This window comes from Cupressus sempervirens, chromosome 4 (assembly GCF_028749045.1).
Source record: "Cupressus sempervirens isolate cs-2001-9-10 chromosome 4, ASM2874904v1, whole genome shotgun sequence".
Classification (NCBI taxonomy): Eukaryota; Viridiplantae; Streptophyta; class Pinopsida; order Cupressales; family Cupressaceae; genus Cupressus; species Cupressus sempervirens.
Genome location: NC_143121.1, coordinates 511805554 through 511819407, shown reverse-complemented (window position 1 = coordinate 511819407; position 13854 = coordinate 511805554). Strand labels below are relative to the sequence as shown.

The window sequence follows — 13854 nt, the reverse complement described above, 5'->3', positions numbered from 1 at the left end:
AACTTAGGTTCTTCTTGGTGATTTTTGAGGGAATAAGTAGATCGCTTTGAAACAAATGGACAAATTGGACCAACGAGACAAGCAGTTGTTGCGAATGGACTTACTAACAACCGTTGTTTTGAAATGACGAAGGTGAAACTTTCTTTCTTTTGATACAAGGATAAATGAGCAAACAATTTCTCAAAGGACAAAGCAACTTTGAGAAATACAAACAGTTGATCTCTTTAGCAGAAGGATTTTTTTTATAGTAACCACTGAATTGTGTATGTTCAACAAATGTTTTCACGAGATTGTTTTCACAGGTCTTGAGCACAATTTAAGACAGTTCAAACACACACTTTATCCCTACAAGTCAGAATTTGATTGTCATATGTTATTCAACGGCCCATAGCTTGATGTCTCCTGGTGCTAGTGCAATATTTCCCTCTAATCGAAGAGGTGATTTGATACAAGAATCGATTGACAAAGGATACACATCAGAGAACCTTCAAGGCATGACAAATAGAAGTTCCCCTTCTATGGGAACAACAACCCTTGGAGATGAAACCCAAGTGGCCTTATGCCTCTACCAAGGGAGCACAATGGTGAGTAATCTTGAGGGATGTTGTTTCCCTTGCACCGTGAATAACATACCATGAAAGAAAGTGAGATACTTTAGACTAAGAGGGTTGTAAATGGGTCTGTGGAGTCTTTGCAACAATTGTTAATGGTTGTGATCCACTTAAGGGTCTATTTCAGACATGGTGAAATTGTGGGAAAGGTTTCCAACCTCAGACTACCCCCAGAAACATGCTGCCTAAACTAAAGAGATGGAGCGAGAAGGTTTACCCTTCCCCTCATTTATATACCGGCCAGACTATTTATCGGTTTGAGTTTCTCACCAAAGGGGATGCGCTTCCCAGAGGTGGATGAACTTTCTAGAAGCACTCCTAAGTTGTTGCGGATGATCTTGCTAACAACTTTTGGTACATGCATCACATACTTTAATGGTCTTACTTTGCATGAAAAGAGAGAAGTCTAAGATGCGTGAAAATGCACAATCTCAAAACACGCAAGACATGGGGTTCATTGTTATTTGGACACTTTAATGCTCTACTCTACAACTTTTGAAAACACACGTGTTTAGCATATAAGAATCATTCCAACTTCACAATGTCGCCAACAAAATTAAATCAAGTCAACAAAGGGGAAATCGCACGCCAAAGCTTCAAAGAGGAGGGAATAAGAGCATTTTAAATCTTTAAGGCATTCAAGATTTGATCAAGTTTATTTTAAGCCCCAAATTTGAAGTGTTTGCACATAATGTTCTTTAACGCCTTAAAATAAAGTTTTCATCACAATGGTTAATTACTAATCATTCATTCCATGAAAAGCAAGATTTGTTCAATTTTAAGCCATTCAAAAGATGATTGATGATGATAAAATCTACACAAAACAGCACAGCATAAAACCTGCAAATGAAAAACTGTTAGAACTTTGAGAAAAACAAATCTCACAGAGAACCCGTGGGTTAAGAACGCATTCCCATAGGCATGAGAATGTGAGAACTATTAGCAAGAATGCGGAAAATGTGAAGCAGAGTTTTGGTCAGAAAGGCAAGGTGATCCTACGGGTTAATGTAGTGATCTCGCGGTCAACGAAATGCAAAAACAGTTAGCAGGAATGCGGGACAGAAAATTGGTGACAATAAAAATTGAGGCCATAGGTTTAAAAACACAGGGCAATCCCACAGACAAGAAATCCCACAAGTATACTTCAACGCGTTCCCACAAGAAATTATTTCGGCGGGTTTGAAAGGTGACAGAATCCTATCAACTAGGATAGGGTTGAGTATAGGGTTATTGTGGGTCCTGAGATGCTAAGAGAGATGGAAGAGCGGGTGATCTTAATTCATAGTTGGCCGAAGGAGGTAGTAGATCAATAGAAGAGTTATGCAGACAAGAAATGTACTTTTCACCAGTTCCAAATGGGGGATAAAGTGTTTTTGAGGGTTAGGCCAAACAAGAGTTTAATCTTGTTTAGCAAGAGTTCAAAGCTTGCCCCGAGAATTGTTGGTCTATTTGAGGTCTTAGAAGTTATCAACCTAGTTGCTTATTGACTTGCTATGCCACCTTCTTTCACCCGCATTCATAACATCTTCCATGTGTCCTTGCTTAAGCCCTATCATCCTGAGATATCTCACATTCTTGACTAGCATGTTGGATACAATTGTCTAATTCTATGTTTTCTTTGATGTTACACAAATATCATATTAGTTGGCAGTCAGTATCTACTAAGCTCAGTTGGTCAGCAAAGAAAATTTCTGTATCTACTGAGCATTCCTAGAAATTACTCTGCATACATAGTGTCCACTGAGTTCATACGGGCATCGAAGGAAAATGTGGAAGAAAGTAGTGTTAACTGAGCTCACATGGTTAACGAAGGAAAGTTAGTGTTTACCGAATTTACTAGGTCTCCAAAGGATTTTGTAGGATTCACAGTGTTAACTAAGCCTTTTTTGGTTAACACAAGAAATATTTTTAGGAATAGTGTTTACCGAGCACGATCAGCAAATGAAGGATTTTGTTAATTTGAGAAATAAAGTGTAATTATTTGAAGTATTGATTCTAGCCAACTGAGACAATGATTATTAGTAATTGTAAGTTGTAAATAAGCTGACTTGATAATTTGAATGGTATATATGAAAGGTCAAGTTAAAATTCTAAAATGTATGAGCGAGTATGCAAGTGTATTGATTGTTTGAAGAGGAAAGTGTGAGCGAACATTGAAGGATGGGAAAATATCCTTGAGGAGTAGCAAAGTAATATTTGATCAGGAAGGATCTGGTGTCAAGCACAATAGAGATTTCTAATCAGCAATTTAGTTGCATCTCATTTAGGTCATTTCATTGTTACTTTCTTACCATTGTAGTAGTGATTCCAAAATCTCTTAGCAGAGTTGGTTTAATAGCCATTTGTAAATCCTCTAAGAAGGAAACAATTCCATTGAATTATTCTAAAGACCTCTTGCAAGGCCACTCCTTACAAGGTGATTAAATCCTCTAACAAGGTCACACCTAACAGTGTGTTTTGTAACCTTTAACCAAGTTGGCTCCTAATAGGGCTCACTTCAGAAGAGTGAAAACTAGTAGCTAGTTACTTGGTGATTTTTCTCATATTGGGTTTCCATGTTAAATTTGGTGTCTCATGTATTCATCTTATTTCTTTTATGCTTACATGTTAATCACTATGAATGTTTAGAATCTGTTAAAGATAATATACACTACATTTACCGAGTTATAGCATTTTAAGTATGTTTACCAAGTGACGATTGTATCACCTAATTTAGTAGTGTAACATGAATACTAGCTATTAAGGAAAGCATTAACAATACTAAAATGAGTAAACATTTAAGATAAGACTGATTTTTTATCACCACAAATGAAGGCAAACCAAGAATGGTAAGCTCCAAATGGTATAACACAATGATGCAATAGATTTATCCCTGATTTAAGGTATGTGTGCTCACAAGTATAGCTCAAGCTTCAAATGGATGGATGGGGTGAGTGAAATAAGGTTGCAACAATGGAGTCATGGAGTGATTTTGCCATTATAATCGTATTTTGGTAGTGTGTGTGCTCTCAAAATATCATTATAACTTTGCATGGAGGATGGATGATTTTGTGAAGGGAGGAGATTCAATTTATAGGCCAAGGATTGAAGGAATGGATGGCCAAGATGTCAAGATGATGAGATGGTGAGGGAGGGTCAGGATGAACTCTAAAGGGAGCACAAGGATTGTGCTTATTTAGCACCAATGAGGAGGTGACAAGTGTCACAAGGAGAGTGCATGTGAGGGGATAGGGTATGAGGTGGTCAAAGGGAGTAATGAAGGGAGGGTGAGTATGCAAGACTCATAAATGAAGGTGTAAGACCCATTAAGAGGAGTGTAAGAGATATTTGAGGGTCATTTATGTTGGAGGGTGAGGAGAAGATATTTGTTGACTTTAGTTTGGGTTAGCAAGTCTTAACCCATGTTTATGATTGTGCACATGATTAGAAGAGGGTTAAGATTAGCTTAGAAGGGGGGTTAGGTGGTGAGTGATTTGGCTTTGATGGGATGGGTTAGTTAGGTGGCTAAGTGAGTTTAGTAAGGGTGAATGGGTTGGATTAGGGGTTAGGATAGGATTTAGGGAGGCTCTTAGGATTTTAGATATTTTATTAAATGATTTATTTAATAAAATGGGGAGTATGGAGTCAAATTGAATAGATTTGATGATTTATTCAATTTAATAGGGGAAGAGGGATTTAATTGATAAATTGATTTTGGGTGATCATTTGATTTTATCAATTGGACTATAGTTAATTTAATTAATTAATTAACTAGGGGATGATGATTAATTAATTAAATAGTAAATATTTAATCAATAATGTCCTAGGAGATGACTAAATATGATTACTTATTGATGTAATCAGATTTGGGTGTCTACAACGATAGTAACTAGTTTCATCAAACATCTAAGGGATCTATGGATTTATTTTTTTGGTAACTAATTCACCCCCCTCTCAATTACTCCATCTATATTTCCAACATGGCATGTGTTGCAAGTATAGGATCTAGGGGTGATGGTAGTTCAGCCCACCCAAATCATTAAGTAGTGTACCCTCAGGGTACGAGATAGGGATGTACTTCAACATAAGGTCCAATGGGACCAATTTGGCAGAGATAGTGCCATGTGGGAAGATGCGGAGGATTTATAGAAATCTTTTCCCCATCTTTTTGTATAGTTGTTTTATTTCAGATTGGATAACAGTTTTGGTATGTGTATACTAAATTTTGTTGTGAAAGACATCGAGATGATGTTTTTTTCCTAGTGGGGAAGGATGTCATGTCTTGCCCTAGAATCATTTTCTTTTCTTTCCTATGTGGAAAATGTTGACTTGGTCAAAATGGATTAATCTTAATTTAAGATAAATGAAAGTTAAAATCTTAGATTATACCAAAATTAAATGAGTTATTTAATGGATATACATGAGATATTACATTATGATGATGACGTCATTAAAGTGTTTTAAATGTCATGATTTAATAATGTGATTATGCTAATATTTTTACTTCTTAATGCTGATATAATTAAGATGTGATATATTGATTATGATGGATACTAACTCTTTTTGGTTGTGAGTTTATGAGTGGATGCAACGATCATCACAATGAGAGTGTGGTTGAGGTAGAGAGAGCTAGCCTCTCAGAAGGGGATGCATTGGATGTCTTGCTACCACACACACATCACATAGAATTTCATGTTGCCTACTTTTTTCTTCATTACATTTACTAAGTTCTTCTTGAAAGTATAGAGTGGAATTTGGATATTGCAATTGATTGGTTTTTGTGAAAGACGGATAGGAAGATTTTTATTACATTGAAACAATAATAGAAGAATTTTGACATTTGACTTTGATATATATAAATAAAAAGTTCTATTTTGATTTGAATAGAAACTTAGAAGTATTTCAAAAAAAAATTAAATAAAAATAAAAATAACAAAATGAATATAGATATGTTTGTTCATTAAAACAATATATATGTATGTTAATTAAAAAAAAAACTTGTTTTTGTTAAAGACAAAGTTTATTTCCTTCATTTTCTGAAATAGCAAAAAATGAAAAAAAAAAAAAAAAAAAACTATTATATTATAAGGGGACTAGAGAGAAAATTAGATCATTGCACAGGGGAGAAATTCTTTTTAGGTCAGTTATTTATTTTTGTTTTGGGGGATTACTATTTAAAAAGTGGGGGTTGCGGGTTTTGGAAAGACAGTGACAACAAACTCGAGGAACCAGTTATGGCAAAAGAAAATGTTAGAGGCAAGAAGGAGAGAAGACATCACAACAAGATTACCATGTTTTTTTTTTCCTTATTTTATCCTCTGATTTCTAAAACTTATCGCTTGAAAGATTAAGGAAATAAATATGGCATTGAGCGAAATGAAACTTGTTGACTATTATATTACTCTTTTCTGTATGCTTGTTTCCAATTTCTAGAATGTTATTTGTTTGCTGCTCATTGAAACATCTTGAGATTAGTTTAGTCGAAGTCATGGTCAAGTCAAGGCATAGCTCGGTTTACTCTTTCTTGCATAGGGTAGCTTTGCTATTAACAATTGTATGGAAACTATAAACCCTTGGAAAATCTCGTGATAGCTCTGTTATGACACAACACTAATGTGCTCATGAAATTTGTACACATCGATGAAAAATGAGGTGAAACCCTATGACTCTCATTGAACATACAACAAAACACTAATACATCCATGTGTGAATGTCATCATAGAAGGGCACAAAGCTTTATGATGGCCCATTCTACTATAAATTGTTGTTCAAATCTTAGAGTTTCAATCCAGTCAATCTGAAAAGTCACATACTCAAATCTTTTTGTTGGATTTATCCAAACAAAGCCATTGAAGATTATAGTTCAAGATATAATTAGAGTGAACTTTTAGTTGGTGTACCTTCCCACAGAAATATCACTCTTTTTTTTTTGGGTTTTTATCATCATTTCCAAAGATTTGGTTTTGAAATGAATTGTAGATTGCACAAAAGATACCTGAATCATGGAGAAGAATATCTGAATGGGGGGGGGGGGGGACCTACTGGTCCTTCTATAGTTTGAACTATGTGTGATGTAACATGAATAAAACTCTTGTAGACAATTGAGCTTCTTATCATTACAAAAGTCTTCTTTAATGCATGAAAGCTTAGAGTAAAATAAATGAATTGTGGCATGTGACTGTAAGAGTTCTGTTAATGTTTTATATATAGTAACCAGTAATAAGATAATACTTGGAAAATTGTTGATGTCTAAAGAATTTCAGCTTCAAATGTATTGTTGTTGATGTTATGATTTCACCAGTGAATTTTAGTATATCTTAAGGTTAAGTAGAATTTAGACTTTTTCATATCTTTGTTCTTACATAACAGTGTAAATACATTGCTGCTGGATATTTGAAGCCTAAATATAGCATGAATATGTTTGATTGTCCCATGTGCAAATGAAAATCTTATGTGTTCTTCATTAGTTTCAAATTAAACATGAATGGTTGAACCATAGAAAAGAATGAACAAATGTGTTATGTGTTTCATCTACAAAAGAATTTATATGTGTTTTCTTCTCAGATGTAAATAAGATTTTGTTTGAACATCTTGTTGTAGAGCAATGTTGAGACATGTAATTTCCTTCATGGTTGGGTGTAATGTAGCAATCATGGGAAAGATAGATGGATACTTCATGTTTAGTTTCTCTATCTACCAGTTCTATAGAATGGATACATGTTGTTCTTGTTTCTTCTATCATTAAATCTAGCTTTATAAGTGCTTGGCCAAGCTATTTGATTTCCAGATAATGCATATGTGTGTATGTGGCTATGCTTATTTGGTTTTACTGCATATGTGTAGATGTGTAGTTTTATTTTATTCCCTACTACATTCTGTGATTAGGCTAATAAGCACATGGTTGCATGTAGTGTGTTTTACGGCCGCACCAGATCCATCCGACCCATCTTTTTCTAGGAAGCTAGGCTTCTCGTGCCATGGTTGGGGAATTCTTAATGTTAGGAAGAATCCTGAGGGAGTATTCAATCTATGGTTGGCGAGGTTAAAGTGCCCGAGCCACACTACTGTCTCAGTTAGTAGATGGATGACATCCGACGACTTTGGAGACAGGTTGTGTTGAAGAACACAATAGGAAAGGTTAATTTCATACTATTGTAAGTTTCATCCATGAGATGAACTGAACTATGTACATTGTAAATGAGGATATGTAAACTATGTAAAATTACTGTAATTGTTGTATGTTGGATTAGCAATTTGGTTAATGATACTTGATAAATAATGAGATTTGATGAGTAATTAGTCGTCACCATTATTGATGTAACATTAAACTTTTTTGAATATGCATAAAAGTGGAATTGCTGATCAACATCTTAATGTTTTTGTTATGTGAATAAACTAATTGTCAAGGGTTAAATAGTTTGACTATTCCACTATGTTTTGATTGGTTGTGTTCCGCTTTTTTTGCAATTGATGATGTGACAAATTTAAAGAGGACATGGTTCTTACAATCTTGCACTGAGAGATGTCATTTCCATCAGCTCTATTCTTTTTGAAAACTAATATGCAATAACACTAATTCATAATTAGATATCTAATTTGAACTTTCCCTTGTTTGGATGGTTTTTGTTTTAATGATAATTATTTTGATAGCTTTTTTTTAATTATAATTAATAAATAAATGTTAATCCTTATTGTTGAACAAGTAGAATTTGAAATAAAACATTGAAATAAATCAAAGTTTGCAACATACTATTTTAAACTTGACATAATTGAAAATCTATTGTAGAGGAAGGAATAAGATGAAGAGAATAAAAATGAAGATTGAGTATACTTACAAGTAGAATGTTGGAGCACAAAGCTAAGAGTCATTTGAAAAAATGTATCCATAAAAAATATAAATATATTATTCACTTTGAGAGCAATAAATCAAATAGATCAGACTAGTTAAAAAAAATTCACAAGAAGCTTCAATTGAACTTGCCCTTGGATTCTACACTTTTCTGGATATAATTGTTACATGTAACTGCCAAAGAATTATAAAAACATGCATTGTAAACTTTTTTGAAAGACAACTCAACAAACTATATCTTAGAAAAAGTTTAAAATAACTAGAAAAAATTAGAACAAATAAAAAATGTATTGAATGTGAAAATTTGAGTTTAATAAAAATAACCAACATACACTTTATATATTAGCTATGTATTCACCTTTTAATTTATTTTTTAAAGTTAATAGCTACTGAAAATATAAGTCTTTATGATTTAATTAATGAAAGCACATATTGGTTTTATGTCATGTTTATGAATCATTTCCATTATGGGGACAAAATCTCTTTGGCCTACTATATTTTTCATTTCTTGAACCATAACATTGCTAGCCATAGGAAGAAGTCCCCCCAGCCTATTCTTCATGAGGGCCACATTATCTTGTTCGCAAATTATTGTAAAGCCAAAACCCTTACTACAAGCCCTAATGTGAAATTGGAAAATGGGCTGGGGGGAAAAAGAAAATTCTGTGCTAGCAAGAAGAAAAAATATGAGGATGGTAATGATAAAAGTATGGAGACGGGTGAGGAGGATGAGTCTATGGACTATCAGGACGATAGGGTTTTTGAGGACTTATGGGCTGGAGATGAAGAGGGTATGGAAATAGGGGAAGAGAGTGAAGACACCCCTCCCACCAAAAGAAGTAAGAACTCCTTTATATCCCCCTCCGATAGGAAGAATTCCAAAGAGGATGAGAAGAGAAAGTTGGGAAAGATGGCTATCTAGTTGGGTATCTAGTGTCTGATTCTAAAGATGACCCTAAAGACAATACTGTGAAGGGGAAGATCGACATCCCTTCGATTTCTATCTAAGGTGGTCTTGAAAACATTGGCAAGGTGAAGGATAAAGTGGAGGCCTCCATTTCCTTTGACAATTGGATCATCAATGGAATCAAAGTCATTAAAGAGAAACTGGGTAAAACAACCAAAGATTTCCAACAAGAGGTGGAAGCAAGAAAAAAATTGGAAGATGGTATCCCAGGGAAAATTCAGAAGTAAAGAGGTCATTGGAGATATTGATACCAAAATCCAAGGTTTGGTCCAAAAACTCATCACTGGCAAAGACAAAGTGGAAGTCGAGGGGATTAAGATTGGGGTGGACTTGACTAGAGAAGATAAAGGTCAGTACGTGGATGCAGCGGGTGAACCTAGTAAAAGAACAAGAGGGAAGTTGAATAGAAAGGTTATTGTGGCTACGGAGGCAATGGAGGACAATCTAGAGGTAGATGAGATCTAGGCGGCCAAGCTCCTTAAGGAGTTTGCCTAGCCTTAGCTCTCTATTTTATTTTTTGGTCATTTTGCTCTGGTTGGTTTGGTTTGTGCTAGTTAGTGATGTCTGGCAGGTTGTTGGATTTAGGATGTTGGTTTTTTGAAATGTTTTATTTTAATCCAACATAGTTGTAATTTTGGACATCATGATTTTTTATCTTTGTATCTCGAACTCTTGGGTTTTGGTCCCTATAAGACCTATTTATACCATAATTCAAAAAAAAACATTAATAAATATTTAGGGGTGGGCCCATGTAAATGGTGAAGGCACTAGGGGAAGAGATCAGTAGTCACCTAGGCTAACTTCATGCACCTAGATCTCCTAAACTATAAGTTGAATTATGCGGATTTTTTGGGTGTAACGTCGTAGGTGACTCAAGACTTAAAGCTAATATTTTGGCATTTGGCCATTTATAGATCTCTCTATAGAGGTCGTGGAGTGCAAAGTGGTAAACAAGTATCATTTTAAAGCACTCCGCAATATGTGTTATGTTCACTCCCAATAGTCACTCACCAAGAAAAAATAGTATTTTAGGCACAAATGGACCAATCAACAACCAAGAAAGCTAAATAATGATTGGCTATTAGTAAATGTGTGATGAGCTATTAGTACATGTGTGATCGGCTATGAGTACACATGTTATCATTTTTTGGAACTTTTTTAAAGCAGTAATTGAGAATATCTATCACAAAACCCTCATGATCATTAGACCCCCTAGTGTCGGACTTCTTTGAATTTTCCTAAGATTATGAGGCTTGTGTACTTTATATAAATCTTTGTTTAAATAATGTTTTGTAACATTATTAATATGTCAATAGGGGGGAAGGTGATAAAAAAAATCAAACCCATAAGTATTCCTATAACCCCACAGATAATAAAGTTTATTTGGATTTTTCTCCTACCACGTGTCAAATATTGGTGTTCCTGCTTGCCACAAGCATGGAGAGATCACAGGATTGGCAAGCTTGTAGGCTTTATTTCAGATAGTTCATGTGCAGTGAGCCCTTCCTTGTAGTTAGGTCTTGAATTTGATGGTCGTATTGGTCATTTTTGTACTTTTGAACTGTATATGACGGGCTAAAAAATTGAAAGGCCGTATGAATTGATAGGTTAAATTTTTTTAGAACTGTCAATATGACAAGTAAATTTATTACTAAACCATCAATATTTGTTATAGGCAACTTAGTATTTTATTTAATATCCATGAATGTAATTTCAAATATATATTATTTTATATTTATATGTTTCTCTTTTTTCTTTCTATTAAAGACATGTTTCTATTTTTTAATTTAGAAACTTGTTGAAATATAATATAATTATATATTTCTCATTTTTTCTTATTTTGGTGATTCCATATTTATATTAATTTAGAAACTTATTGAAATAGAATATAATAAATTTAAAAAACTTGTTTTTAATAATTTACAATATTAGATATATATTTTTAATATTTTTTTAATAATACATTAAATTAGAAATTTGCTTCTTTCATTTGAAACTTTTGTATAGATTACTAATTTATAATTATTTGTTACTGATAGAAATTTTACATATATTACTAATTAATATTTATTATTTTCTAAAATATAAAATAGTTAAACTTAAAATGATTTACGTTAAAACAAAAAATTTGACACTCAACCATTTTCTTAAAACGTAAAATGAAAGGTAAGAAATAAATTTAATCGTTATGAAAAAATTATACGACAGACAGGGGCACCCGTCAAATTCCAGGCCTGGTTGTAGTGATAGATTGTTCCCAAAAGCTTCATTGCCATGGAAATGGAGAAAAGGTTCAAAACTTCTAGCTGCTTCTTTGATATGAAGCTTCTCACTTAGCTCTCGCAAAGAATATTAATTACTAATTTAAGCTGAACAAATGAGTCCAACAGATGGCTTGATTTCGGAATTACACTGGAAAAGATCTACTTAAATTTAGGAATTTTACTTAACTATTTTATTCTGGGAGGAAACACGTCAAAAGCTCTGGAATTTGCTGAAGTATATTTGGGGAATTTTGAAAGGTAAAGAATAGGAATTGATACATTACAATTCAAATGGAAGACAATTTTTTTTTAGCAAAGCCAGTTTAATTTCCATCATAAATTTTAAAATACACTGGTAAAATCAGAATGCAAATGGCAGCAACCAATAAAGAATAATAAGTCACATAACACAGTCGGAAGAGGTTTGCTCATAAATTATCAAATTCATAGTGATTTTCCATTTAATGTTTAACCTTTCAAGGTACGCACACCCAATTATCGTATTTAGTCCTCAATTTGCATTGATTAAAATAGTGAAAGTCTTTTATACTTCCATTGAATAGTGGTGCATATATGTTGCATCGTAGAGGGCGCATCTTTACATTCATATACGATCTCACAAATATTTATATTGTCTTCTAAGTTTAATTTATTTGTTTTCTATTCATATTTGTTTGTTCGAAATGGATTTATTCAAGAGGAGTAGGAACATCCAATGCTATCTGCATTTACAGCTGTATATGTTTAAGTAATTCTTCGTAATTCACGTTATTAGACATAGGAACTTCATAATTGATCTACTAAATAAAACCGTGCACTATTTGATGCAAGCGCTAATAACATATCTTTTATTAGAAATATCAAAACAGAAGCGCATCTAGTGTAGTGGTATCATAGTACCCTCCCACGGTACTGACCGGGGTTCGATTCCCCGGATGCGCAAAGCTCTATTATAAAATTTTACGATGGGTAGAAAAGTGCTTGTTTTCTGTAATTTCGACTGAACTCGAAAATTATTCAAAGCTATCAGGTGTTAGAAATATATGGAGTCTTATAAACAGTTTTTCCTAAATTATGAATGTATGGAGTTATATGTCAAGTATCCGAAGAGGAGTTCTGATTTTACAAATTGCATAATATACACAAAATGCAAACTGGGCAAGCAGATTTTTATGTCAAATGTGGAAATATTCGGCACTTGAACACGGTCGAAACAATGCCTGCAGGATCTGCAAACTATGAATCTGTTGAAATGATTTTTTAAAGAAAACTTTTCATTTTCCTCTGGCAGGTTTAATGTTAAGGCCACTCCCTTTTGTGTTCCTATGTTGTAATGGTTGGTAGAAATGCAGAAATAGATTTGTTAAAAATGGTGGACATATATGTGAAAGTCATTTTACAAGGACATCAGTGTCCATGCAATCTGCTGATGAAATGTTTCTGGTAATACATCAAAAGGTTTTAATTAAAATGGCTTTGGAACTTTCAGATAAATGCAGCTGCATCATTAGGACACACACAGAAGTTCTCTGTGATTATACAGAGAAGGCTCGTAAACTGTTCTAAAGCGCTTTGACCAAATGTTTTGCTTTATAAATATATGGGATGGTTTAAACATCAGTTTTGATTTCTATATAAAAGTGTTCAATAGTTAGAGTTGACAAATTTTTTCCAAGCTTAATTTTTTTCTAAGCGTATAACGTTTAAGAATAGAACCTGAATATAAGTAGAAAAAATATGTTGAAAGGTTTTGGAAATTTTGAAAAGAAATGAAATAGGTGCTTTGAAGTAAAATGGTCCCATGACTACCATACTATATGATAATTAGCATTTGCCCATTTTTGTACAATGAGGAAAAGTGGTTTAACAATTATCATAAACATGTCTCCTAATGTGGAAATATTACAAAGTTGTTTGCTATACTGAAGAGTGACAAATATCATCATTAACATAGAGGGTAGATGACATTGCATTTTGAAGCACATTTTTAATTGCTAATGATTAGTCATGTGTTAGAACCTTAAAATTTGTCATATGTAATGTGGTGATAATGTTTTAAACAATGGAGGAATTGATACACAAACATTAGTTTATTTTATGTGTAATTTTTCATCATCATAAATAAAGAAATATAAGCACTTGTTGTAGTTAAAAAGAATGTAATAAAATAGTTGATTAATGATA

At 33.4% G+C, this 13854-nt stretch overlaps 1 non-coding gene across 1 annotated transcript; it reads left to right on the top strand.

The window, feature by feature from the left end:
- The first annotated feature begins 12541 nt into the window (after nucleotides 1–12541).
- TRNAG-CCC (transfer RNA glycine (anticodon CCC)) lies at nucleotides 12542–12612 on the top strand. Its single transcript has one exon. It is a non-coding gene; the product is annotated as a tRNA-Gly (tRNA).
- Nucleotides 12613–13854: the final 1242 nt, after the last annotated feature.